Below are 25,153 nucleotides of genomic sequence, written 5' to 3' on the forward strand. Positions count from 1 at the left end.
ACATTAACCAAAAGGGCTGTTTTTCTATGGTCCTGCAGGCCCTGATCAACCACCGCTGACAGTTTTTGGACATTTTCGTCTGGTGGTTGGGGAAGGCACACAACACTTACATCTTTAGAAACTCCAGTCATCCCTGGAGATACGGTCCTGGAGGCCTTGCCCTCACAAGCAACAGTCCTTGGGCCAGAGGATGGTGATGTCCTAGGAGCAAGGCCACGTGTGACCTGGACAGTGGGCCCTGCCTCACAGGGGCCCAGATGTACCCAGAGGACCATGCTTCCTGTCCCCAACCCCATCCCATGGACAGGCAGGCAAGGGAAGTATCCAGACACAGTGGGATCCCATGGCTGCTAGAGGGGCCTCGAGGAGCCTGGCCTTTTGTCGGGGTGTGACGTAGTGGGGGTACCTGGCTGGTTTCTATGCTGCTGGCTCTGGGGTAACCCCCACTGGCTGCCATGGGTACCACGACCCAGCAAAACAGGATGAGTCACTATGCAAACCAGTATGGCCAGACACCCCCCATGGAGAGGAACAAAGGAAGGTGGAATGCTGCCCTGGCTGGGGGGCAGGGCTGGAAGAGAGTTAGTTAGTGGCTGGCTGTCTGGGAGCATGGAGGAGACAGCCTAGGGAAAGGGGCTGGAGTTTAGGGGCCCGGTCTCCCCCATCTCCAGTGGGCCTGAGGCATCCTAGCCCAGCTCTGTGACCAGATTACATCTGTGCTGTACTGTATCCTGGAGAGGCAATAAACTTCCTCTATTCCACCGGCTGGTGCAGTCTGTTTGTGCCATTTTGGGGTGCAGGAGACAGGGGACCCCCAACGCACCGTCAAACTGGTGTCAGAAGTGGGATGCACTGCACCCCGTGGATGGAGCTTCCAGCGGCGAGCGATAAGGTGCAGTAGAAGCAAGAGCCCTGGAGCCAGGCGTGCTGGAGACAGAGCGAAGCGGTTCCTGGGAATCGTGGGGTGCTGCAGCACTAGACTGATGAGTCTATACCGAGGGGACCCGCGGGCAGATGGCCTACGCCCGACTCTTGAAGGCAGAGCTTGTGGGGCTGTGCAGAGAGAGGGGCTTGCCTGCGCGGAAAGCAACCAAGGCCCAGCTGATTGCCCAGCTGGAAGAGAATGACCAGCCAGGTACCCCGAGGGGCCTCGAGCAGCCTGGCCTTTTGTCGGGGCCACACATGCACCTGGCAATGCTGTCCCCAGGAGTGGGTGGTGCCCCAAGCGTGCAGGCATCCCCATGTGTCGTGTGTGGCACTCCAGAGTCTGTGTGGCCATCTGTGTGCCCTTGTCCCCAGCCTCCTTCCAGCAGTGGCTGGTGGTGTCCCCCCCTCTGGGGGTCAGAAGTGTGTCTTGCCTCCCCAGAGCCTGTGAGCAGGAGCCTGGAGGTGCTCCAGGGCTGCTTCCAGGGGCTGCGTGGTGCAGTCTGGCGCTGCACATGCATCCACATTCATGGACTGTAGCGCGGGAGCCAGGCTGAGAAGGGCAAGCGACAATCGCACCACAGCCCCTCAGCGCCTGTCACCCCCCACCCTATGTGTGTGAAAAACTAAGAGCACTCACCTGCTGATCCCTCCTCGGCCTCGGAGGATGCCTGGGAGACATCCAGGCTCTGGGGTACTGGCTCCAACGTGAGGTCATCACGGTGCTGGCCGTCTCCTCCTCCCTCCCCCAGCTCCTCATCCTCCTCCTCCCCCTGAGATGGGACCCCCGGCTGGATGATGATGGACGTCTCCAGCCCCGAGTCCATGACCAGGGTTGGGGAAGGGGCTGCACCACCCCTCAGGATTTTCTTTTGCTTTTCTGAGAATATTCTTTTACCTTCGCTTAAAACTGATGGTTTCTGCAAATTCTCCTGCCAATAAATGAGGCTCTTGGAGTCATCATGGACAGACACACAAAGGGCCTGTGAACCGAAGCAGAGCAAATTCATCGCATGTCACTTTATGGGGTGTTCTCCATCCTGTACTGGAGACCCATAGGATCAATAGATAAATCACTGGATTAAAAAGCAGCGGATACAAGTAAAATATTGAAGGAGAAGGCTCCGTAATGAAAATCCCAACCATTTTGTTAATCAATGATTTAGATATTGGCATAGACAGTACGCTTATTAAGTTTGCAGATGATACCAAGCTGGGAGGGGTTGCGACTAATCTGGAGGATAGGGTCATAATTCAAAATGACCTGGACAAATTGGAGAAATGGTCTGAGGTAAATAGGAGGAAGTTTAATAAAGACAAATGCAAAGTGCTCCACTTAGGAAGGAACAATCAGTTTCACAGAATGGGAAGCGCCTGTCTGGGAAGGAGTATAGCAGGAAGGGATCTAGGAGTTATAGTGGACCACAAGCTGAATATGAGTCTGCAGTGTGATGCTGTTGCAAAGAAAGCAAACATGATTCTGGGATGCATTAACAGGTATGTTGTAAGCAAGACACGAGAAGTCATTCTTCCGCTCTACTCTGTGCTGGTTAGGCCTCAGTAGGAGTATTGTGTCCAGTTCTAGGCGCCACATTTCAAGAAAGATGTGGAGAAATTGGAGAGGGTTCAGAGAAGAGCAACGAGAATGATTAACAGTCTAGAGAACATGACCTATGAGGGAAGACTGAAGGAATTGGGTTTGTTTAGTTTAGAAAAGAGAAGATCGAGGGGGGACATGATAGCAGTTTTCAGGTATCTAAAAGGGTGTCATAAGGAGGAGGGAGAAAACTTGTTCATCTTGGCCTTTGAGGATAGAACAAGAAGCAATGGGCTTAAACTGCAGCAAAGGAGGTTTAGGTTGGATACACACAGTAAAGATTGTGAGGTACACATATATTGCACATTAGAGGCTGGGTACGTACCTTAGATCAGCGGTTCCCAACGTTTTTGAGCATACCCTTTTCAATCTATTACAATTTCATGGACCCGCCCTCCCTGGGGGAGAAAAAGATGAAAAGAAAAGTAAGGATTGGGCGCACTGTGGTGGGCCTGATCCTTATTTTTAATCTTTCCACCAACCCCCCACAGTACTGTTGCAGACCACCAGGGGTCCGCGGACCACAGATTAGGAATCACTGCCTTAGCTAGAACCCCCGAGGACCAATGTTGGGCCACCTAGCAGTGATTAGCTATTTACAGTGTGTAGAGGGGAAAAAAGTTAACAACTGAGATCAATGAAGCTTTATAAAGTGCTCGTTGACCCTTTTTACCAGCCCACAGAGCTCAGTTTCTCAGGGTATTTGACTCTAGCTAGCCTAGAAGGAGTGAGACTCTCGCTGTCAAACGATAGGGGCTGGCTTGGCAAACAGTCACAACAGTGGAGAGAAATAAATCTGAGGAGCAGCAAGATGCATCTGAGAGCAGTGGCGTGATGCCCTCTCGGTATCCTAGGTTTGGCGATACACCGGGTCAACTGACAAGCTCGCTAATGCAGAGTGCAAGATTAATTGGCTTTGGTCAACCCAGGTTTCCCCATCTGAATATCTTATCAGTAACATAAATGATTATACTCTGCAAAGAAATACCACAATAGTCTCAATGTCTCCTTTTATACTTGTCTCATTTTAAACAAGCCTTTATCTAAATGCAAATGTGATTCCAGCTTTCTGATTAGGACATTATACAGTCATCCATTCCAGAAAAGCACAATTAGTGGATTATTTTATTTCTGACTCAACAGTTCTTTGTTTAGAAAGTTCGTTTGTTGTGCTGTGCATGATACTTAAGTTATCAGAAGCGGATTTGCATTATGAGAACGAGGATTGCTGCCAAATTTTCGGAGGGAGTTTTTAGAAAAAAAAAAGAGATAAAAATGGCAACATTTGTGGGATTTTTAGAAGGCTTTTTTTTTAGAACAAAAAGCAGCAACTCAAATGTTTGACAATGCTTCATTGTCCTTTCTATTGCAAACTGAGGTGAAAATTCTGTTACGTCAATGCAACTCCATTGAAGAAATGGGGTAACAGAATGAAGAATTTAGCCTTAAGATATTACTGACGTAGGCAAGTAGAGGAATACTGTTAAAAGAGATGGAAGAATTCCACAGGGGTTTGACCCAAAGCTGAATGGGGGCACGAAGGTTCTGACAAAATATTTTGTCAGAGGTTTTGCATGGCTGTTGGCAGATCACCAATAACCTGGAGGAAGCAGGATTGTCTGGTGCCCCCTTGCTAGGGGGAGTTGTGGCACAATGGGAGAGGCCTCTGGCTGCTTGCCTCTGGCATCTGTAGGAGGGGCGGGAGGCTTTTGGCAAAAGGGAATGCAGAAGAATAGCCGAGGTGTTGGGCTGCCATTGCAGGGAAGTGCTTGGAGCAGGTGATTGCTTTAAGGCTCTTGTTGCTGGTGAGAGAAGGAAGGTTTGGCGATCGGGGGTACGGCGAGACTACAAGCTTTTGTTGGAAAAAGGTACGCAAAATGCACTCTGCATTTTGCGTACCTTTTTTGGATTCTTTTGCTGGAAGAGGCTTTTCTGATATTTGGCTCATCTAGACTGGGCCAAATGTCGGAACCCCCCCCCCTTTCGAAAGCCCCCTTATTCCTCGTAGAACGAGGAATACAGGGGCTTCTGAAAGAGCGCGTTTGCTCTTCTGCAAAAAAAAGCGGAAGAGCAAACGTATTCCCTTGACACGGCAGAGCTTTTTTGGGATACTTCCGATATCCTGAACCCCCCCCCCCGCAGTATAGCCATACCCCCTGGGGGAGAACCCCAGGAAGAGCTCTCAGTCATCTCTTTCCCCTCCATGGGTGGATGGGGCCCAGACTAAAGCACGCTGAAGTCAGTGCAAGTCTTTGACTTAATGAGTTTTGAGTCAGATCTCTACATACCAAAACCATGGAAGTCTGCCTTCTCCAGCCTCAACAGCATCCCATAGGCAGCAAAACCCAACTTTCCTCACCACCTCACTTTCCCTTCCCCTCTTCCTTTCCCTTTGTGCTCTTTTGCTAGTATTGTCCTTCCAGGGTTCAATTAAAGGCAGGCTAGAGGGTGAGGCTTTTTATTCTGAAAAATGAAAGCATTTTGCAAAGTTGTTTCACTTTGGCCCGGCCACTTACTGCCACCAAGGCAGGACTTAGGGTACATCTACACTGCATGGCTATTTTGGGATACCAGAGGTATTCCGAAATAGCTATCCCACGTCTATACAAGCCGCCCTTTATTTCAAAATATTTTTCGAAATAACGGGCTTGCTATTTAGGCATCCTGATAAACCTCGTTGCACGAGGGATAAGGGATGGCTCGAAAGAGCGCATTCTTTTGAAATTTGGTCCTGTGTAGATGCGCCACATTTCAAAATAAGCACCTTTGAAATAGTTTCAAAATAAGATTTGTGTAGTACAAATTGTGATCTTAGTTTGAGTTTAGGGTGCTGTGTAGACGCACCTTTAGGCGCAGACGACCCAGGCAACTGCTTGGAGTACCAGGCCTGGTGGGAGCGGGCACCATTTGGTCTAGGGCCAGCCCTGCTCACAAAATGCTCAGATGCAGCATTTTAAAAAAATCCCTTGAAAAGAGGGTGTGACAGGGAGTGGAAGAAGGATCTATGGGAACACATGTTCCTACACACAGACAGCGCAAGGAACAGATGCAGATGCAGAGGCCGGCAAATCATGCAAAGTCGTAACATGGCCATGGAATAAAAAACAAGGTATTCAAAAGTTAAGCAAATGAAGGAGAGGGCACAAAAGGTGCTCCTTGTCGCAGGTGCTATTTGGTCTAGGGCCGATTCCAACTGCCACTGAGGCGCAATAGTAACACTAGCTTCTCCTCTATGTGTCCACTAGTACACGCCCAATCTGTCCCCACTCTGGTACAGCATGACACACATCGCCACATGGATCATGGGCATTTTTTGCCACCAAATGTTGAGCACAGCCAGAGTTGGTTTGGATGGTTAATGGTCTTATGGACCAAAATGGTAAATTCTTTGGGTCAAATTTCCAATGTCTCTGCTTATCCCTGCAAATAGAAGGAGGAAGGAGTGACCGTCCCAGCAGCAGCTCTGTTCCACCAAAGGCATTCCTACCATGGTTCTTCGCTCTTGGCAGCTAGGTGACATCCCGGGCCAAAATGCTGCTGTGTGGTGACCAGGCACTCGCTGGCATCGCCAGATTGACCAGCTGACCACCCTGCCTGCTTCGAAAGCAAGAGGGAGAATGATTAGTTGGGTTTGCTTTCAGGACAAATACCCAGCCCTTAACACATGAGCAAGGGGGAGGATTACACTTGATCTCGTCAGTTTACGGCTGGCAGAGCCAATAATTGTTAGGCTCCCTTGTACTGTCATGGTTCCTAAGAGGAGTCATAAATAATTTCAGTTTGATTAATATCTGCTCAGTTTGCAGTTGCGTTCTGTTTGAAAGCATTCAGTTAGCTGGAGTTTCATCTGGTTTTACAAGCTGAGGCTTCCAGAGTGCTGGACTCTTCTCTGAACACACGTTTTTGCTAAACGTTTGGAAGTTGGGGTGAGGGAGGGTGTTAACTCACACTGGCTGAATGAACCCCTCTCCTAGCTAAACCACCAACAGGTGTATGAGTTGGGTGCTGACTTGGGACTGATAAAACCAGGTCTCTTAGTTCAGGCAGCAGAGGTGCATGGTTTTAGATGTGGGGGTTCTTGCTGCCAACACCTAATCGAGGGACATTGTGTCACATTAAAATGTTGGGGGTTTAAAGTGGATTTTATCTACTGGGAATACAGGGACAGATCTCCAGCGCTGATTGTGCCCTTTCATACAATAAGGCTACAACGCTACCCTGGATCCTGACCTTTCCAGTAATAAAGACAGTCTGGGGGAAGTCCCAAATTATGTGGTGGTACAAGACACAACCCTTTTGAAGCATCTTTTTAGAGTCTATGCCCTTTGGCTGCATATTTCATGGTTAGGATCTCAAAGCACTTCACAGGCATTGAACTTCACAATGACCTGGTTCAGTAGGTAAGCAGCATTAGCCTCTTTCAACAGGTGGCACAGATAGCCGACGTGGTTTTCTTAAAGACATAGTACCTCTGTAGCAAAGTCAGTGGCTCTTGACCAAACAAATCTCCCATTGATGCCAATGAGAATAAGATTCAATGAAGCATAGGAGAATTTGGCCCCAGGCTGGGACCAGAACACAGAGATCTGACACCAATCGCCTGTGCTACCTCTGCCTGCTGTAGGGGAGACAAAGGTCTGATAACTATTAAAATGTCTGAATTCTCATGGCTGCACAAATCCCGTGTCACACGTAATATGTGTTACCAGGTTACAGTGTGACAACACCCAGGCCAGCAGCTGTTGTTGCTGATTCACAGATCTGTTACGATGGTGCACTACAGCTGCCAGAAGCAGTTAGTAGTCTGTAAAGAGAAACCCAAAGTCAGAGCGCTGCATACAAGTTACGGAGGGCAATACAAAACACTGGAAATGAGGTGCTCTGAAAAATGGGGTTTCAGGTCAGCCCAGAGAGGTTGCAAAATCTCTGTGTTTCATCATGGCTGGATGGCAGAGGAGACCTGAGACACTTTTCCCTTGAAATATGGGGTCCTGGGATGTAAAAGGCTGAGAACTAGAAGCACATCCTTTATCTCCCGCCCCCGCCCCAGCATCTCTGCAACAGTATTTTATCTCCATTGACCGCTTGACTCATTCTATATTCATCTATTTATGCCATTCTAGTTTCCTGCTCTCTCCAGTGGCTGAGTGTCTTTCTGCTGAGGCTGCCCTATGCATTCCCAACACATGAGGGATCTTTGCTTTTGTGACAGGAAATCTATTGCAGCACTTAGGTTTAATTAGAACACAATGACAGCTGATGAGTTTACACATCAAAGCCTAGAAACAACTCAACAAGTTGGCCCTAGTCCCAAAGCGCATTATGAGATCTGCCTTCGACTGCGACGGTTTATTGCATTTTGTGGGAATATAAAAGATACAGGGCTAGATCCTCAAGGGGAGTCAAGAGGTGACGTCGGGCTACACGGATACTCACCACCTGGGGCTCTGGCCCCAAAAGACCATTGCTTGCATTCTTGCTCTGACTGAATTCCTATGCACGTCTATAGATTGAATAAAGACTGTAGGAGGAAACAGACCCCGTATAGATTCTTTTTACCCCATCAGATAGCTGAGTAGACCTACGTGGGATGAGTTCAGGCTGCACAAATGATGCTTAGCCTCCATTCCTATGTGTAACTTTGCACTGTGTGAACAGTAATAAATCACAGTCTCTGATCTGAATGGGGCTGCCCACTCCACCCTCTTCCAAGCGCAAGATTTTCTCTAAACAATAAACTGTTAGGCTGTGTCTAGACTGGCCATTTTTTCTGGAAAATCAGCCGCTTTTCCGGAAAAACTTGCCAGCTATCTACACTGGCTGCCTGAATTTCCGCAAAAGCACTGACTTCCTACTGTAAAAAATCAGTGCTTCTTGTGGAAATACTATTCTGCTCCCGTTCAGGCAAAGCTTTTGCGCAAAAGGGCCAGTGTAGACAGCTCAGATTTGTTTTCTGCAAAAAAGCCCTGATCACGAAAATGGCGATCGGGGCTTTTTTGCGGAAAAGCACGTCTAGATTGGCACGGACGCTTTTCCACAAAAAGTGCTTTTGCGGAAAAGCGTCCGTGCCAATCTAGACGCTCTGTTCCGAAAATGCTTTTAACGGAAAACTTTTCTGTTAAAAGCATTTCCGGAAAATCATGCCAATCTAGACACAGCCTTAGGGTTCCGTCGTGCAGCAAATCTCTCCGCCCCTCACCCGCTTTAGATGTGACGAGGGCATTTCAGCATATCACAGATTTTGTTATCATTATTTTAAACAAAGAGGAACCTGAGAAGTAGCATCCAAATCCCAATCAAAGCAAGAGGCGTGGAAACCTTATGCTTTGTGCCCTTCTTTATTGCTTCTATTTACGCACCCACCCACCATGCGAAGGTAAACCCTTCCCTCTGAAAAGCAAGGGAGGCCTCTGATAGAGGAGGAAGTGAACACAGGTAAACTAAGTTCAGTCTGGAAGCACTTCAATGCCTGCATTGTTTTCAAAGCTACATTTTTTCCCCCTAGTCATTGGATTTCTTCAGTATGTTGAGAAGTTGCACTAACTGGAGACAAGAGTTATTGCAGGGTAAAGACTATTATTCTGTCAATGCCTAGTGCAGCTTTCTGATTTAATTGTATAGTAATGGTATGTGAAGCGCAGTATCAGGTTAGATAGACATCTGTCAGGGATGGTGTAGACGGAGCTTGGTCCTGCCTTGAGGGCGGGGGGCTGGACTCGATGACCTCTCGAGGTCCCTTCCAGTCCTATTATTCTATGATTCTATGATTCTATCCTGGCATTACCCCTAGGAGGCGCTGTGCCTCAGACACACGTTTAAGGCGCTGTTGTTTCTCTCCGTTACCCGTCAACCCCAACAGCCAAGAGGAATTAATCTGCTGTTGGCCTGTATTGGCAGCAAGTTATGACACTTCCTGTGCTGGCCCAGTCGTACTGGCCAGGTGTCGTGGGGAAGAGGTAAGGCTCCACCCATCTCCAGTGGAGTAAGCAAGTGAATCCAGCCCTAAGCTCTGTGTGTCCCACTCAAGGTTCAGATTCCCCTGTGGCTGAGTCACCATCTACCCAGGCCTGGACTTTGGGCAAGGTGAATGAGGCGGTTACCTTGGGCCCTGCACATTTAGGGCCCTGTGGCTCCACACATTCAGGGCCCCGCTCCCCGACATACTTGGTGGAAGTATGTTGTGTTACATCCCAGTATCTGTCAGGATGTTTTCGTCTGTCAGCAGATTAAAGCAGGGTTGGGGAACCTTTTCTGGGGTAGGGGCTGCTGACCTACAGAATAATCAGTCGGGGGCCGCACTCAAGTGAGAAGCCAAAAAAACAAAAAACAAACAAAAAACTGACGAGAAACGCACATCCCACATTCCCTTTGCACACCAGAACCTAGAGGGGTCAGTGATGTAGCGACGGGGTGGGTGGGCAGTTGCCCCCAGGCACCACGCTGGGGGGTGCCAATTTAGCTGCCAGGCCACTTGCTCCCTGCAGACAAGCCGCCGAGGCAGGGCTGGGCGGCAGGAATGGGCATTTCAAAGGCCTGCCCGGGAGCCCAGCGCCCCTGGTTCGGCACAGTTTTGCCTTTGCTCTCCTGGGCGCATAACACCCTTGCTACGCCACTGAGAGGGGTCCAGGCTAGGAGATTTTGGGTGCTCTAATCCTGTGGGGGGCAGCAGGGGAGCTGGCAGGGAGCCCTGTGACTTGGGGGCCAGATCCAGGGTTTTTTGGTTTGTTTTGGCCTGGCCCACATAACTGCAGCCAGGCAGGCACTCTCATTCAGAGAAGAAAATGGAAAGTGAATTGAGCGGGTCATCGGTGAGACAGAGAAGCTTTCAGTATCAGGCAGAAAGGGAATATCCAAACTTCAGAGATGTGCGCATGCTCTCCCTGCATCATTCTGGATGATTAAAAAAAAAAATGAAGATTGAAAAACACAAAAGCATTGCTGCTCAGGTTATTGCATTTTTTGTCCCCTGCTTGTCAGAGGAAAGTCCAGATATTGATCCAGAATGTAAAGGCCCAAAGCGCTTCTGAAATGAATCAATATTGACAGTCATGTCTCTTTCATATAAAATGGAATGGTGCATCAAAAATAAATTAAGAATGTGAATCATTTAAAGCCGCGGTGTCCAACATGCTAGCCACTAGCCACAGGTGGCTGCTTAGCCAGTTGAGTGTTGCTAGTTCACTATAGCAGTAGCCACTATAGGGCATGTATACACTAGGAAATTATAACTAAAATTGACATCAACACACCCGCTTTAACAAAATCAAACCAGCCAGTCCCTACTACGGGGGAGCATTGAAATTAGTAAGAATTATTCTGAAATAGTGTGTCCGCACTGATTGGAGCCTGCCTTGGACTTAGAGCCCCCAGAAGTACGCTGGGGAGGGCACCAGGAGGGCGGATACTTCCTGTGGCTGCTTGGCCAGGCAAGCTGTGATGTCTGCTTTCAGGGGCTCCTCTCTATGGCCGGATCTCACACACCTCTCCTCCACTTCCTCCCCCCTCATGGGACACAAAAGGTCATAGCAGGCACGTGCCTTCTCATGTTCTGGTTGCCCTTGCTGATGCCACAGCTCTCACAGCATAGAGGCAGAGCTGCTGCAGAGCAGTGCCAGGCTCACAGGCCTTGTGCTGTGTCTCATGGCACAGTTCTTCCAGACTGCTGCTCCAGCAGGACCAGGACCAGGACTAGGACCTGCAGGACGAACCCCAGTGTGGACTCAGGCCCTGGCCATCCAGGTCCTGGGGTACCTGCTGCTGCACATGCCCCTCAATCCCCTGGACACTGCGGAATGCTGCTTCTGGCAGCGGGAGACAAGCTCATACTGGTGGGACCGCATCGTCAAGCAGGGATGGGATGACCAGCAGTGGCTGCAGGACTTCCCAATGCGGAAGGCCACCTTCCTTGAACTCTGTGAGTGGCTCACCCCTGCCCTCAGGTGACAGGACCTGCATGTGACCTACCTTCCCCGTGCAGAAGTGCGTGGCCATCGACCTCTAGAAGCTTGCCATGCTGGACAGCTACTGCTCCATTGGGAACCAGTTCCGAGTGGGGAAATCCACAGCTGGGGCTGTACTCCTGGAGGTAGCAAAGGCCATCAACCAGGTGCTGCTATGGAGGGTCTTCACTCTGGAAACGTGGACAATGTTGTAGATGGCTTTGCCACCATGGGCTTCCCCAACTGGGGCCGGAGGGGATGGGGACATAGATGGCATGCACTTCCCCATCCTGGCTCCCGACCACTATGCCTCAGACTACATCAACAAAAAGGAATACTTCTCCATGGTGCTGCAGGCCTTCGTGGATCATGAGGGATGCCTCACCGACATCAGCGTTGGGTGGTCAGGAAAGGCGCACAATGCCCACAGTTTCCAGAACTCCTGCCTCTTCCGAAAGATGCACGCTGGCCCCCTTTCCCCCCAATCATACCATCAGGGTCATGCCCATCATGCAGCTGACAGGCTTCTGGAGGTCAATTATTTCAAAGTAGCAGCACCGGAGCATCCTCACACACACAGTTTTGAAATAACTTCTTCAAAGTTAGCGTTATTTCCTGAGGAAAACAGGAGTACAGATTTCAATATAACCAGCCTGTTATTTCAAAATAACGGGCTTGGTAGTGTGGACGCTCCGCTTATAAATTCAACCTCAGGGAGGTTATTTCAGAATAACTCCCTAGTATAGATGGGGGATAGTGACTACTGTTTCAGCATTGGTTGAACACCACTGCCTCTTCCCTCCCCCCTCCCATTTTTTTACTCTTCCTCCCGCCCTATTTATTTTGATTCTGCACATCCAACACTCCGGTCTTCTGAAGAAGTGGGCTGTGCCCACGATAGCTCATGATACCATATAGATGTTTTGTTAGTCTTTAAAGTGCTACCAGACTTTTTGTTGTTTTTTAAGTTTATCCTGTACAGACTGACTCGGCTACCCCCTGAAGCTTTTGATCATTACTATTCACTGCCCATTGAAAAGCAAGGAATGTGGTCAGTTTTCAACACAAGTGAAGTTCTTAAGCAGCTAAATTAGTCCAGTAAAGATATTTGGGATCAAGTTTCCAAACTCAGTCTGTAGGTTTACATGTCCCAAAAATACATGTCCATATTTTTGTGAGTGTAACTTTGGGTGCATGTGTTTATGGGGTGTAACACCATAAAATCTCATAAGCAAGACAAGTTGATGATCCCTCTGTAGCTGATATGCACTTACCAATGCTGTCTTCACATTCAAGCCTGAGATCTGCTTTGCCTGAAATCTGAGATTGTATTTGAAAATGCACAAGACAAAGTGCACACGGTACAGATGTCTCAGGTAGGCTTTACTTCAGATATGGAAAATGGACCCAGGAGACAAAAAGCCATGCCCAGATCAAAACATTGTCAGAATTTGGATCTGATCTTTGCAGATTGCACCATGTCTACTAAAATTTGTATGCTCAAAATCTGGGCATGAAAATGGAGAGGTAAGACAGAAGCCACTATGAAAGATCAGCTCTTGCTCTACATCTCTGGCTTTTCGTAACTGGCTTTTCCCTATGTAAATTCTATTGAGTTGAGAAATCTATGTTATTTCTGGGTCAATTTTTCAAATCCCTCATCAGTGATGATGGATGGCTTTTAGGAAGCAAATATCTGAGCAAGGAATTTGAAATGTCTCCTTCAGACAAAAGAATGTAACAAGATAAAGCCGCTTATTACCTTCATGATTGAAGAATGATTTTCTAATCAGCTATGGACCCTAATGGAAATCATAGTTTGGCTGTGAATAATTCTCAGGAGGGGATCATGGGAGAAGAAAAAAAAACCCTTACCTCAACTTTCTTACTTGAACTGATTCAACGCATCAAAAATATTCAAAAGCAAGCATCCTCCTCCTAGGTAGTACACAATGAACCACTGGCCTATTTCACGCAAGGAAGATGTAGTAGTTGGAGGCGATTAACAAGTGCTGTCATATCATTGAACTATAAAAGGCTAGAACTGATCCCTCATTAGCAAGCAAGTATGGCTCAGGGTCCAAGAAGAAGATAGGTTGAGGTGGGGACCAGTGTTTCATAGCATATATAAGACTATAGTTAATTTTTACTCTGAAAGCAATTGTTTACTTGTTGTCTGGCACAATAGTGTCCTTTCCATGGGGCCAGGAGGAGGTCACGGCAAATGATGTGGATGGCAGAATCCAGGGGCCACTAAATATAAACATGTTCATGCCCAGAAGTCTCTTTTTCAATAGCACTTCTAGACATGAACACACAGCCTGGTTTCTGGCCCTGCTTTGACAAGGTCAGGTCAGAAGGATATAGCAGAGTTGTGGAGGGCAAATATATTAGCCCCAGATTAAATAGGTCTCTGTTCCCAGGGAACACTAACAAGGGCTGATCCAGAACTAGCAGAAACCTGCTAGAATCAGACAGAGCAATCAGGCCAATTAAAACATCTGGGAACAATTAGGAGGCTTCCAGGCTCCAGAACCAGACTAATCAGAACACCTGGGGGCCAATTAAGAACCACTTGAGACTGGTTTAAAAAGTCTGCTTCCCTTCTGTTTGCTCAGTGTGCAAGGAAGGAGCTGATGAGAGAAAGAGTGGTGGAGAGTTTGGGAGTAGAAAGTGCAATCAGATACCTGGAGAAAGATCCTATGGTAAGGAAGGTGCTGGGGAAGGCTGTGAGGAAGTGGTCCAGGGATTTGTAGCTTTCATGTAGCTGTTGCTGGAGATATTACAGACAGCTGCTGTCACAGAGTCCCTGGACTGGAACCCACAGGGAGCAGAGGGTGGGCCTGGGTTTCCCTCACTACCAACTTTCCATTTCAGCTTGGGGGGGGGGGGGGGGGGAACTGGTTTTGGTACAGGGGTTTGACCTATCCCATATCACTTGGGGTACATCTAGACTGTTTTCCTTTTGAAAGGAGATATGCAAATTTGGTGCTAATTTGCATATCTTCTTTCAGTTGCTTTTTTGAAAGCATTTTTTTTTCAACAGTGAAAGCAGTTTAGATGGTTGGTTTGTTTTTTTGAAAGAACTTCCCCATTTTTGAAAGAACCCTGTACACCTCATTTTTAAGGAAGTAGGGTTCTTTTGAAAAAGGGGGGTGTTCTTTCTAAAAAAACTGTCTAAACTGCTTTCACTTTTGGGGGGGAAGCTTTTGAAAAAGTGATTGGAAGTAGCTATATGAATTTGCATATCTCATTTTGAAAAAAGAATGTAGTCTAGATGTACCCTTGGTGGGGCCACAGAGACTATGGAGTTTAGTTTCCTCTCTTTCTTCATGCTGGCCAATGATGAGAGTAGCTCAGTAAAAAAAGCTGGTATCTAAACTGAAGGCTGTTGTGAGCCTCTGAGGCAAGTAATCCTCCTGAAAGCACAAGACACACCAAGGTTAAGGGGGAGGCTTGTCACACTATTGGTGTATATGCTCAGACAATCATGACCTGAGTTGGAGCTGCACAGGGCAGGATCTGGCCCTTGGCCTTTAGTACCACATTGTCTTCTAAGCTCTCTTTCTTGTGGATTGCATATATGCAGGGCATGGAGAGCTCTGCCCAGTGTAGCCGCACTGCAAATGCAGAAGGGTGTTGGGGAGAATGCAATCTGAGGGTGCGTCTACACTACACCCTTAGCTTGAAATCAGCTATGCAAATTGCGTAGCTGACTTCGAGAATTTCAAAATAGCTTATTTCGAAATTTGTCCCTGTCTACGCAGCGCTAAATTTCAGAATAGCGCTCTATTTTGAAATTTAGCGCTGCGTAAACATCCCTAATCCTCATGGAATGATTTTTACAGGGACACTGCCATTATTTCGAAATAATGGGTGCACTGTCAAGACGTGGAAAGTGCTATTTCGGGATACTTCCGATATCCCGAAATAGCACCACTGTCTAGATGCACCCTGAATGTCCCAGCTGAATATAGAATTGAACAGATCATTTAGCATAAGTTGTCAGCACATAGTCCAAGGGACCATTCAACATGAATTGGCCGGTTAGTGTCCCTTTAGTCTCCAGACAAAGAGGGAGATTAAGAGGTTGCAGATGGTTGCAATAAACCATATATCTAGTGTCTTTACGAAGACTATGATTTGAATGTCTAGCAAAGTTATGAATTTAAGCTCCCAGATCGTCTTTTGAAGGTGTTGTGCGGGTTTCCTTTGAAGATGAGAACTAGTAAACCAGTCAGAGCGCGATGGCTTTGAAATGTGTTCGCCTACCAACAGTGTTTTTGTCTTTATCATTTTCTGTTTAGTAACTGTAAGGCCTGAGGCTGTGAAGGCTGCTGAATTGATCTGTACTTCCCTTAATGACAGTCAGATCCCTTACAAGCCTTTAAGTGTTGATTTACAAATGCAACAGCAATTACTCTCATTGGATTTATAAATAAACATTGTGTTAGATTTTAAATATTCCTGCACGTTTTTCCAGCGCCTTCCATCTGGGGGTATCCAGGTAATTTACAAAATAGGAAATAAGCCTCAAAACTTGCCCTGGGCAGTAGACAAGTTGTACCTTCATCATACAGGTACATAGACTTGAAGCAAAGCTAGTTCTGTGGCTAACAGGAGCGGCCTGAGGCCAGCTGCAGCAGCTGGCACCCTAGGCAGGGCGGTGCAATTGGCGCCCCTGCCTGCATGGCCGTCAATGGCCGTGACGTCATCACGGGGTACCTTGGCGCCCTGTGATGTCATCATTGGGCACCCGAGCCAGCGGTGCTCTAGGCAGCTGCCTAGCTCGCCTAGGCTCACGGGCTGTACCTGGTGGCTAACGCATTGGAGTGGGACTTGGGCAAACCAAGCTCATATACTTGTCACAGACTTCCTTTTGATCTTGGGTAAGTCATGTCCTCTCAGAACTTCTCTTCGCCAGCTGTAAAATGGGAGGAAACAATATTCCCTCTTATACTGGTTGTCTGCTTTTGCTATTTCAAAGTGAAGTTTTGAGGGAAGAGGAAGTCTCCTAGGGTGTGTCTAGACTATGGCGTTTTTTCGAAAAAACTTCACCTGCATCTACACTGCTGTTGTGTTCTTTTGAAATTAAATCGAAAGAACATGATGGTTTTTTTTTTTTTTTTTTTTTTTAAGAGGAGGCCTCCAGGAAAAAGCACAGATGCCCTGGTGGCCACTCTGTCCACAGTAATCTCAACTTTAATGCGAGATAGCATCCAATCAATGTGGATCACCTTTTTGTTCTACTTTTGCTGTGTAGATGCTCTTCCGGAAAAGCTTCTTCCAAAAGAAGCCTGTCATCTAGACGTAGCCTCGGTCATGCTGGCAGGTGGGCTCAGTTAGCTCCATCTAGGACAGGGGTCTCCAAACTACGGCCCGCGGGCCGGATGCGGCCCGCGAGGCCCTCTCATCCGGCCCGTGGAGACCGTCCCTGGGGCGCCGCCGAACGGGCCCTTCTTGCCGCGGGGGGGGAGGGGCCCTGTCAGGGGTGTGCGGCGTGTACTCACGCCGCGCCGGGGCAGGAGAAGCGGGCCGCTCTGCTGACAAGCGGCTGTGCGGCGGCGCAGGGGGCGGGGGTTAGCACGGGCGGCGTTCCCCCGCCCAGACTGACAGGGCAGCCGGCCAATCAGGGGGCAGGATGGGCGGTGGTGGTAACGCCCGCCCGGCGACGTGCGGGGGAACGTGAACCCCGGCGGGAACTTTAAAAAGGTGACTCCTTCCGCCCGGGGGGGGGGGGGAAGGAGTGAGCGGTGGCAAGCAGGAGGGGAGGACAGCGTGCAGAGGAAGGGGAGAGCAGGGGGAAAAGCCCCCCCCCCCCTTTCCGGGAGAAACGGATTCGCAAAGCCAGAAATGTCTGCTATTTTGGCATCCAGGAAACAATTTCACCATTCACACTAATACAGGTGTTCATGTGTAGTGTATCAATGTGTTATTAAATAACTGAATAAAATAATATTAAATAAATAATTAAAAACAACATCCATGTTTTGATTGTTTTTTATTTGGACCTCAAGTGTGTAGTTGGCCCCCGAACTGCTGTTAATGCGGCCCTCGGGCTGAAAAGTTTGGAGACCCCTGATCTAGGATATGAAAGGGTGAGCATGTCTCTTGGGCCAGAGCAAGAAGACAGTTTGACAGAGGAAGTTCTGGGGGGAGGCTGACATTTATTAAAAGACACGCAAGACTATTCATTATTTTTTAACACCTTAAAGACTAACACGACTTGTAGATGGTATCATGAGCTTTGGTGGGCACAACCCACTTCTTCAGATGACTGGAGTTATTAAAGGTTCAGTTTCTAAATGAAGGGGGGAAGGGAGAGAGAGTAGTGAATTAGTGTCCATGCTACATGAAGCTGATAGAGAAGGTGCAAAATGTTCTTAAGCAGCCATTGAGAATAGTAATAGAGATGTAGCCGTGTTAGTCTGGTCTTGCTGAAACAAAAGACCGGACTATGCAGCACTTTAAAGACTAACAAGATGGTTTATTAGGTGATGAGCTTTCATGGGCCAGACCTACTTCCTCAGATCAAATTGTGAAAGAAAATTGGCATGACCATATAGCCATTTTTTTAATGTCATTAGGATGTGGAATGTTGCAGGCCATCCAGCCAGTGTCTTTATTCATACTTTTGTGATAACTTCATTTACAGGTTTGAGTCCTAAGTTCCAAGGCTTCCCTGTGTAGTTGGCTTGTGGAATTGGCCTGACACAACACAGTGACTTCGAGATCCATTAATGAGTGCTCGGGATCTCAAAGCTTCTCTATTTCTCCATCCCCTATTTATTTAGAAACTGGACATTTAATGACTCTCTTCATCTGAAGAAGTGGGTTTTGCCCGCGAAAGCTCATGATACCATCTCCATTTTTGTTAGTTTTTAAGGTGCTGCAAGACTATTTAGGTTTTTTAAGTTTTTTTCCAGTTAGACTAACTCGGCTACCTCTCTGACGTTTTTAAAAGACAAACCATCAAGCAGGGGATGAGTTTAGACACGAAGGATTTGCTCCAATAGGCACCAAAGTCAGTGGGAAAACTCTCTTTGCAGTGGATGACTAACTCAGGTAACTGCTACCTGTGTTCTGTTGTTCTGACATCAGAGTCAAATCAAGAAAGAATTTGGCTCAGTATGGGTAAATGCACTCACAGGTTTTCCTTTCTTTTCTTTTTTTCCTCAGCTTCCATTTGTCCAGCCCCCTTTCCCCTTGCTCATCTCCCTTCTTTTATACTAGAGATGTTAAAAAGCAGGTAATTGTGTAACTGCTGAATCTCAGCAGTTACGTGGCTACACACACACACCTGCAGCATTGGGTGGCAGCTGGCTCCCTGGGAGCTGGTGCACACTGGAAGCCAGCTTGTAAGCTGATTCCTGGGGCATACTGGTTCATGCCTTCCATCCTGCTCCCAGGGTGCCAGCCTGTGTTGCTGCCTCCGATACAGAGGCAACAGCGCAGGCCAGCAGTTGGCTCCCGGGAAGCCAGTGTGTGACAGGAGCTAGCTTTTAAGCCAGCTCCTGGTGCACTGGGTCCCACCCGCAGCTCTGCTCCCAAGGAGCTGGCTGCCATCCCCATGCTGTGCAGGGTGGCAGCCAGCTATCCACTCTTGGGCTACATCTAGACTGCAGCCTTTTTCTGCAAAAGCATATGCAAATGAAGCATGGAGTAGAACATCACCATGCTTTGTTTGCATAATTAATTAGCAGCCATTTTTGCACAAGAGGCTTTTGCGCAAAAAGGAACCATGTAGATGGCTCCTTTTTGCACAAAAAACCCCTCTTGTGCAAGAGCTATCTGATTGCAATGTAGTTCTGCCTCACCTTCCCCTCCCAACCTGCTCAGAGAATAGTCAGTGTCCATAAAGGCAGGGCTGAGCCCCTGAAACATGTTCTCAGAAGGTTTACAATGCTTATGAACTACATTATGTATTAGCGAATTGATTTTAAGCGTGTATGGTCAGCCCATGAGACAATACGCTGGCTAACATCACTCCATTCAGATAGGCTCCTTCCCTTTTGCAAGTTTGGAACACACTTCTTACACAATGGGAGCAAAACACATCTTGGGTTTCTATGGTATCCCTCACTAGAGTCATGACTTACTCTTTTTGCAGCTCCTTAAAACAAATAATTGGTCTGACAGCTAGATAGATGGGGAGCTAGTGCGTGTGCATGGTCAGTCTGCATACACATGTTTATTATTGTCTCTTGCTGATTCCCTGCCTGCCTGGTTGTCTCCCCCACTTTATCTCGTGACTTGGATTTTCAACTTTTGGGGCTAGGGCCATTGTCATTATGTGTCTGAACCACCCAGCAAGATGGGGTGTTGATCCCTAACTGGAGCCAATAGGTGTTACTCTGATACAAATACTACCATAAACTCCAGGGCTGTGTCTAGACTGGCCAGTTTTTCCAGAAAATCAGCCGCTTTTCCAGAAAAAACTTGCCAGCTGTCTACACTGGCCGCTTGAATTTCTGCAAAAGCACTGACTTTGTACTGTAAGAAATTGGTGCTTTTTGCAGAAATACTATGTGCAAAACTCTTGCGCAAAAGGGCCAGTGTAGACAGCAGAGATTTGTGTTGCACAAAAAAGCCCCGATCGCGAAAATGGCGATCGCAGCTTTTTTGTGCAAAAGCGCGTCTAGATTGGCCACGGACGCTTTTCCGCAAAAAGTGCTTTGGCATGGATGCTTTTCCGCAAATCTAGATGCTCTTTTCCGAAAATGCTTTTAACGGAAAATTTTTCCGTTAAAAGCATTTCCGGAAAATCATGCCAGTGTAGACGTAGCCCAGGACTCTGTTCTCTACTCACCTCCTGCAGGTACAAACATCTGCTCTAAGGTGAATTGTCCCTAATTTAGATGGATGCGGCTTATTTTGGGTCTAATCCTCTCATGTCCTATATCAATACAGTCTGAACTTTGTCCCATACTTTGCAATTTTCACGCAGAAGATAAAACGCAGGATTTTGTACTAAGTTTGACTTTGTACCATCAATACAATATTGTCCTTCAAGGACAACTTTTATCCTGTATTTTTCATGCATGGTCCTTTAATTGTTCTGACACAGAGGTGCCGTAACTAAAATCTTAATCGAGCCCTAAATCTTCAGTAGTGTATGCCTATAGATGTTTAAGCCTTAAACGGTAAATATTTTCTGCAGTCTCACCAGCATAAGTCAGTCACTGCATTCCAGTTGAGAATCTAGCCCATCATTTACAATTAGCATCTGTTTACACCTGGATTAATTCACTGAAAGTATGTCCTGCAGTAGCTTTTTGCCCCTCTATGCCAGGGGTGGGCAATAATTTTTAAAAGGGAGTCACTTCAAAAATTCCTGAAGTGGCCCCAGGTCACCCCGGAAGGGGCAGGGCCAGGAGACTTCTTGTGCTCCCTCGCCCACAGACCCTGATTTCCCCGGGGGTGGGGGAAGCACGTGAATTCTTTGCCCCCTGCCCTCAGTGCCTAGAGAATTGCCAGCTGTTTTAAAGCAGCTGGTGGTTCCCTATGATGCCTCGTGTCCCTCGTAGGAGGAGGAGACTTTGCGTGCTCCCCTGCCTTCAGGCCCTGATTGGCCTGGAGGTGAGGGGGAGCACGCAAAGTCTCTCACGCCCTGCCCTGCCAGGGATGCGAGGCAGCTAGAGAACTGCCAGCTGTTTTAAAACAGCCAGTAGTTCCCTCTGGTGCTGCACACTCTTGGCAAGAAAGGAGTCTTCGCACATACCCCTGTCCCCAATTTGTGATTGGCCTGGCGGTGGGAGCGACAGAGCAGCTGTGGGCTGGATCCACTGATTTGGTGGGCTGAATCCAGCCTATGGAGGCCATCTTGCCCACTCCTGCTCTTTACTATGCATATAACATTTTTTGCTTCTGCAAAAAGTTGACAATTTAAATAAAGATGCAACATACAGACACTTAGGAGGAAAATTCAAACATTTATTGATGTTACTAAGCTAGAGGTTTTATCTTGTTACTTTGCAAAATGCTTTTTGAAATGCTAAACTAGAGAAACTGAAGTGTCTGACAAAAGGAGAGAACAGCATGCAATGGCACCGACTATTTCTACTTATTCTGTTCTCATTTTGTAATAATTTTCATGTTGTCGTCCATTATCTGAGTAGGTTTTATTTTAAGCTGACATATTCCTGGCCTCATGCATTTGCAATGCATTTTCCAATTAGTAAAGCATTTTGTGAATGACAAGGACTGTGTGTGTTTTTGCAGCTAGAAGGGGTCCAGGAACTCCAAGGGGCGACCTTTTCAAGGCTAAAAGAGCAGTGTGAGGTCTGAATGAATATTTTATGAATGCTAAAGGTATTAGGACACTATGTTTCAAGAACTCAATGATCTTGGAGCAAATAATGGAGGAGACCAAAGAACAGATTTCTAAACATCTTTCAAAATACTAAGCCAATCAAAAAAGGCATGTGATCAGGTGTTCCCCTGGTGAACAAAATAACCTACGGAAATAGAAACCCTGGTCTCTATCTATTCAGAATGCCCCATATAATAAATTTAGCAGATTAATGGTTTATTGATGGACTCTGCACCAGTGCTGTCATGCTGATCTGAATCAGGCTACTGGAGTAGCAACCATATACACCAGGCCTGGACTTGGCCCAAACAAGATCCTGATTTGTGAGTGCACCAAATCTCTTCAAGGGACCCTCACTATCAAAAGTTCAAGATGTAGGGGAAGGATGTTGTAAAAGGGGAAAGGAGGGTTTTACATCTCCTAAAATGAAAATAACTTATTTTCATTGTTAATTCTAGGGGAAACAATTCCATGAGTTGGATATGTCCCTGCATGTTGCAAGACAAAGACAGACAAAACTATGCCAGCCCAGAACTAGAAAATGATACTGATTAGTCTAGTTTTATTTTCTGAGAGATGACCCAATGCAGGAAAGCACTTAAGCATGTGCTTAATGTTTAAATAGTTTTCTAAACAGGGATACTTTCCTTAATTACAGCCTAAGCAAATGGCAAGAATCATCCATACGTTATATGGTGGCCCTTGAATTTTTCTTCTGGCATTGATAATTTAAAATAAAAATGCAGGTAAGGACTGTTTAAAAGTCACGTGCTTCATATCTTGATGGGGCCTCTCTCTTTTAGTACACTATGCAAACCAATCGAAAAACTCTCTCAACATGTCAGAAATATTGATTGCTACAAGATTGCATTGACAGTGGGGACATAAATTGCATAGCACAGAACAGATCTGGCTCAAGTGATTCTCTGCAATATTCCCTTGGATACACTACTGAAGGAAAAGTGCCTAATTTTGAAAAAAAAATCGCACTCAGGAATTTAGCCTTGAAAGAAACAGTCTGTTTATTGGCTTTTTGAAAAAATAATAGAAGTATTAGAGGAGGAGAAAATTGCATATAGGCTTGACAGGCATTTCCTAGAGCATAAAAAAAATCCCAAGAGGTGCATCATGGCACAATTGAAGTCAATGGCAAAATTCCCATTTGAATCTGGAACGGGGCTACTGCCTTGAAAGTTCTCCTGGAGAATGTGATCAATAGCCTGCCTTGTCTCTGTTATGATGTTAGTTGTCAGTGATACATTTGCTCAACTTTGTCTCCCTCTTGAGCACGATGGGTTGAAATTTTAATCCCTCCTCACCTGGAGCCTGAGACACTGGGTTTTGCATGTAGCACTAAGAGGCCTGGGGAGCAGAAGGAATCCAGCCCCCTCCACTGACAACTAGATTATAGGGTTCTCCAGCATGCAATCTGCTTTTGCTATTAGGGCTTGTAGGAGCATTGGGGGGGCCCCCTCTCACAGCACAAAATACTCTATACTCAGTGTCTCTTGGCCGTTCACAGGCCAAATCTCTGGAACTCTTGCAGCCGCTGCAAAACTACCCCGGGTGCTCCAATATCACAGATCATGATAGAACATGGTGCTGCAATTTGCAAGGAACTGCAGGATTCTGTGTGACCTGCCCTCCCGTATTTTGTGCCTCCCCAGCAAGGACCCGTTTGCACCATGTAAGCCTGTGAAAGGCTGGTGGGTTGCTGCGGTATCCATCCCTGATCCGTACAGGACAAGAGGCATTTCTTTGGAAAGAAGAAATTAATAGCTTTAAAAGGGGGTGTCTGAACAGGAAACATAATTCAGCAAAAGGAAAAATGAAGGTAAACAAGTCTCAGGAATATATATCTGGGCAGTGAGCGTCTAGACCCCAAAGCAACAGTGGGAACTCTCATTACATGGCACATTTCAAATCAGGTTGGACAGGGCACTGGAGAACATGCTGCCGGCTGGGACAATCCTGTACTGGCACCCAGAGGATAAAGGAGAAGTATCTAACCTAATCCTTCTGACTTCTGGTACAAGAAGTTTTTGCTTCTCTCTTTCCTTTTACATCAAGCCCAGTATTTTAACTTCAATAACAAAGCCTTTGACTCCATCAGACCTGTTTTCCCTACATGTGCATCAGAAATAGTTCAGCATTTTCTAAGGAGTCTGATCCAGAGCCCACTAAAATCAGTTGGAGTCTTCCCATTAATCCAAAATCCATGGAAATTGAGTCCAGAATTCCTTCACTGCACTCACTGGACCTGATCAATGTTCCTTCTAACTTTTTTCTATCCATATACAGAATAAATTTGGTTGTGTACCATGTACGGATGTGCCCCACCAGTAGAAATGCATGTTGCTGGCTGTGGATGCTCTGCTAATCAGCTGGGCAGCATCTGAATCTCAGCTGGGTAGCTGCCCAAGTGCTCAGCTCACAGGGAACACTGGACCTGATCCTATAATTTCCCCTTCACTTCCATTGCAAATCAAGGCAGCTTTGGAGAACCTTCCCCATGATCACAAATAGCCTCAGCAAATTAAAAAGTGACGGATTCTCTAAGGAGAAAGTGTGGTTTGTAGACAGAACACTGGCCTGGGACTCTAAAGACCTGAGTCATACTCTGAGCGCTGGCTAGCATTGGGAAAGTCACTTAATGGCTTTGTGCCTCAGTTTCTCCAACTATAAAATGGGGAGGATGATACTGACATCCTTTGTAAAGTGCTTTAATATCTTTAGATGAGAAGTGCCACATAACTGGTTGCTTAATAACAGCATCACCCTTATCACAACAAAGCTTGAAAGTCCAGTCACTATAAAATATCAACACTATTTTTTGTTATGGGGCGTCTTTTAGATAGCAACTAATGTTTCTTTCTTTCTGGATACAAAACTTGCATCTAATCAATCCAGAGATATTTTAGCGCTACCCCCTACAGCAGAGAGGGCTATTCAGTAAAATAAACATTATTTCACTGAGAGACCATGGTCGTTGCAGTAGCTCTCTTTTCCAATTAAATTCAACATTCCTTTGCTACACTACCAGTCTGGATTGGTCTGAAGAGAATGGTACTTGCATTACTGTCAGATTTATTCTTTTTGACAGGTGTTATGGGACTGTAATTTGATGAAATGAATCAAAATGTCGTTCTAGCACAAAAGCCAGCTCCGGAAGCTAATTATCCATCTATAAGTCCTGTCAATACTTGTCACTTAAAAGAATGGGGAATTCTGCTCCTTGGATTATGAAAGACAGGTCAGGAAAGAAAATATTAAAGGGAATCACATTCAAGGATCTCAACCTCCTGACAGTAGGACAAACTGCTGATCTAATCTGTCCCGAGCTCACTTTCACCTGATCTTAAGCATGGTCTTCTTTCACCA

The 25,153-nt window shown here is 46.7% G+C and overlaps 1 protein-coding gene across 1 annotated transcript in view; it reads left to right on the forward strand.

Annotated features, from left to right (window-relative positions):
- The window catches only part of LYRM9 (LYR motif containing 9), a 95,108-nt gene that overhangs the window by 54,461 nt on the left and 15,494 nt on the right, over nt 1–25,153 (forward strand). The window lies entirely within an intron of this gene.

The sequence above is a fragment of the Pelodiscus sinensis genome, chromosome 21, assembly GCF_052426305.1.
Source record: "Pelodiscus sinensis isolate ZL-2025 chromosome 21, ASM5242630v1, whole genome shotgun sequence".
Taxonomy (NCBI): domain Eukaryota; kingdom Metazoa; phylum Chordata; order Testudines; family Trionychidae; genus Pelodiscus; species Pelodiscus sinensis.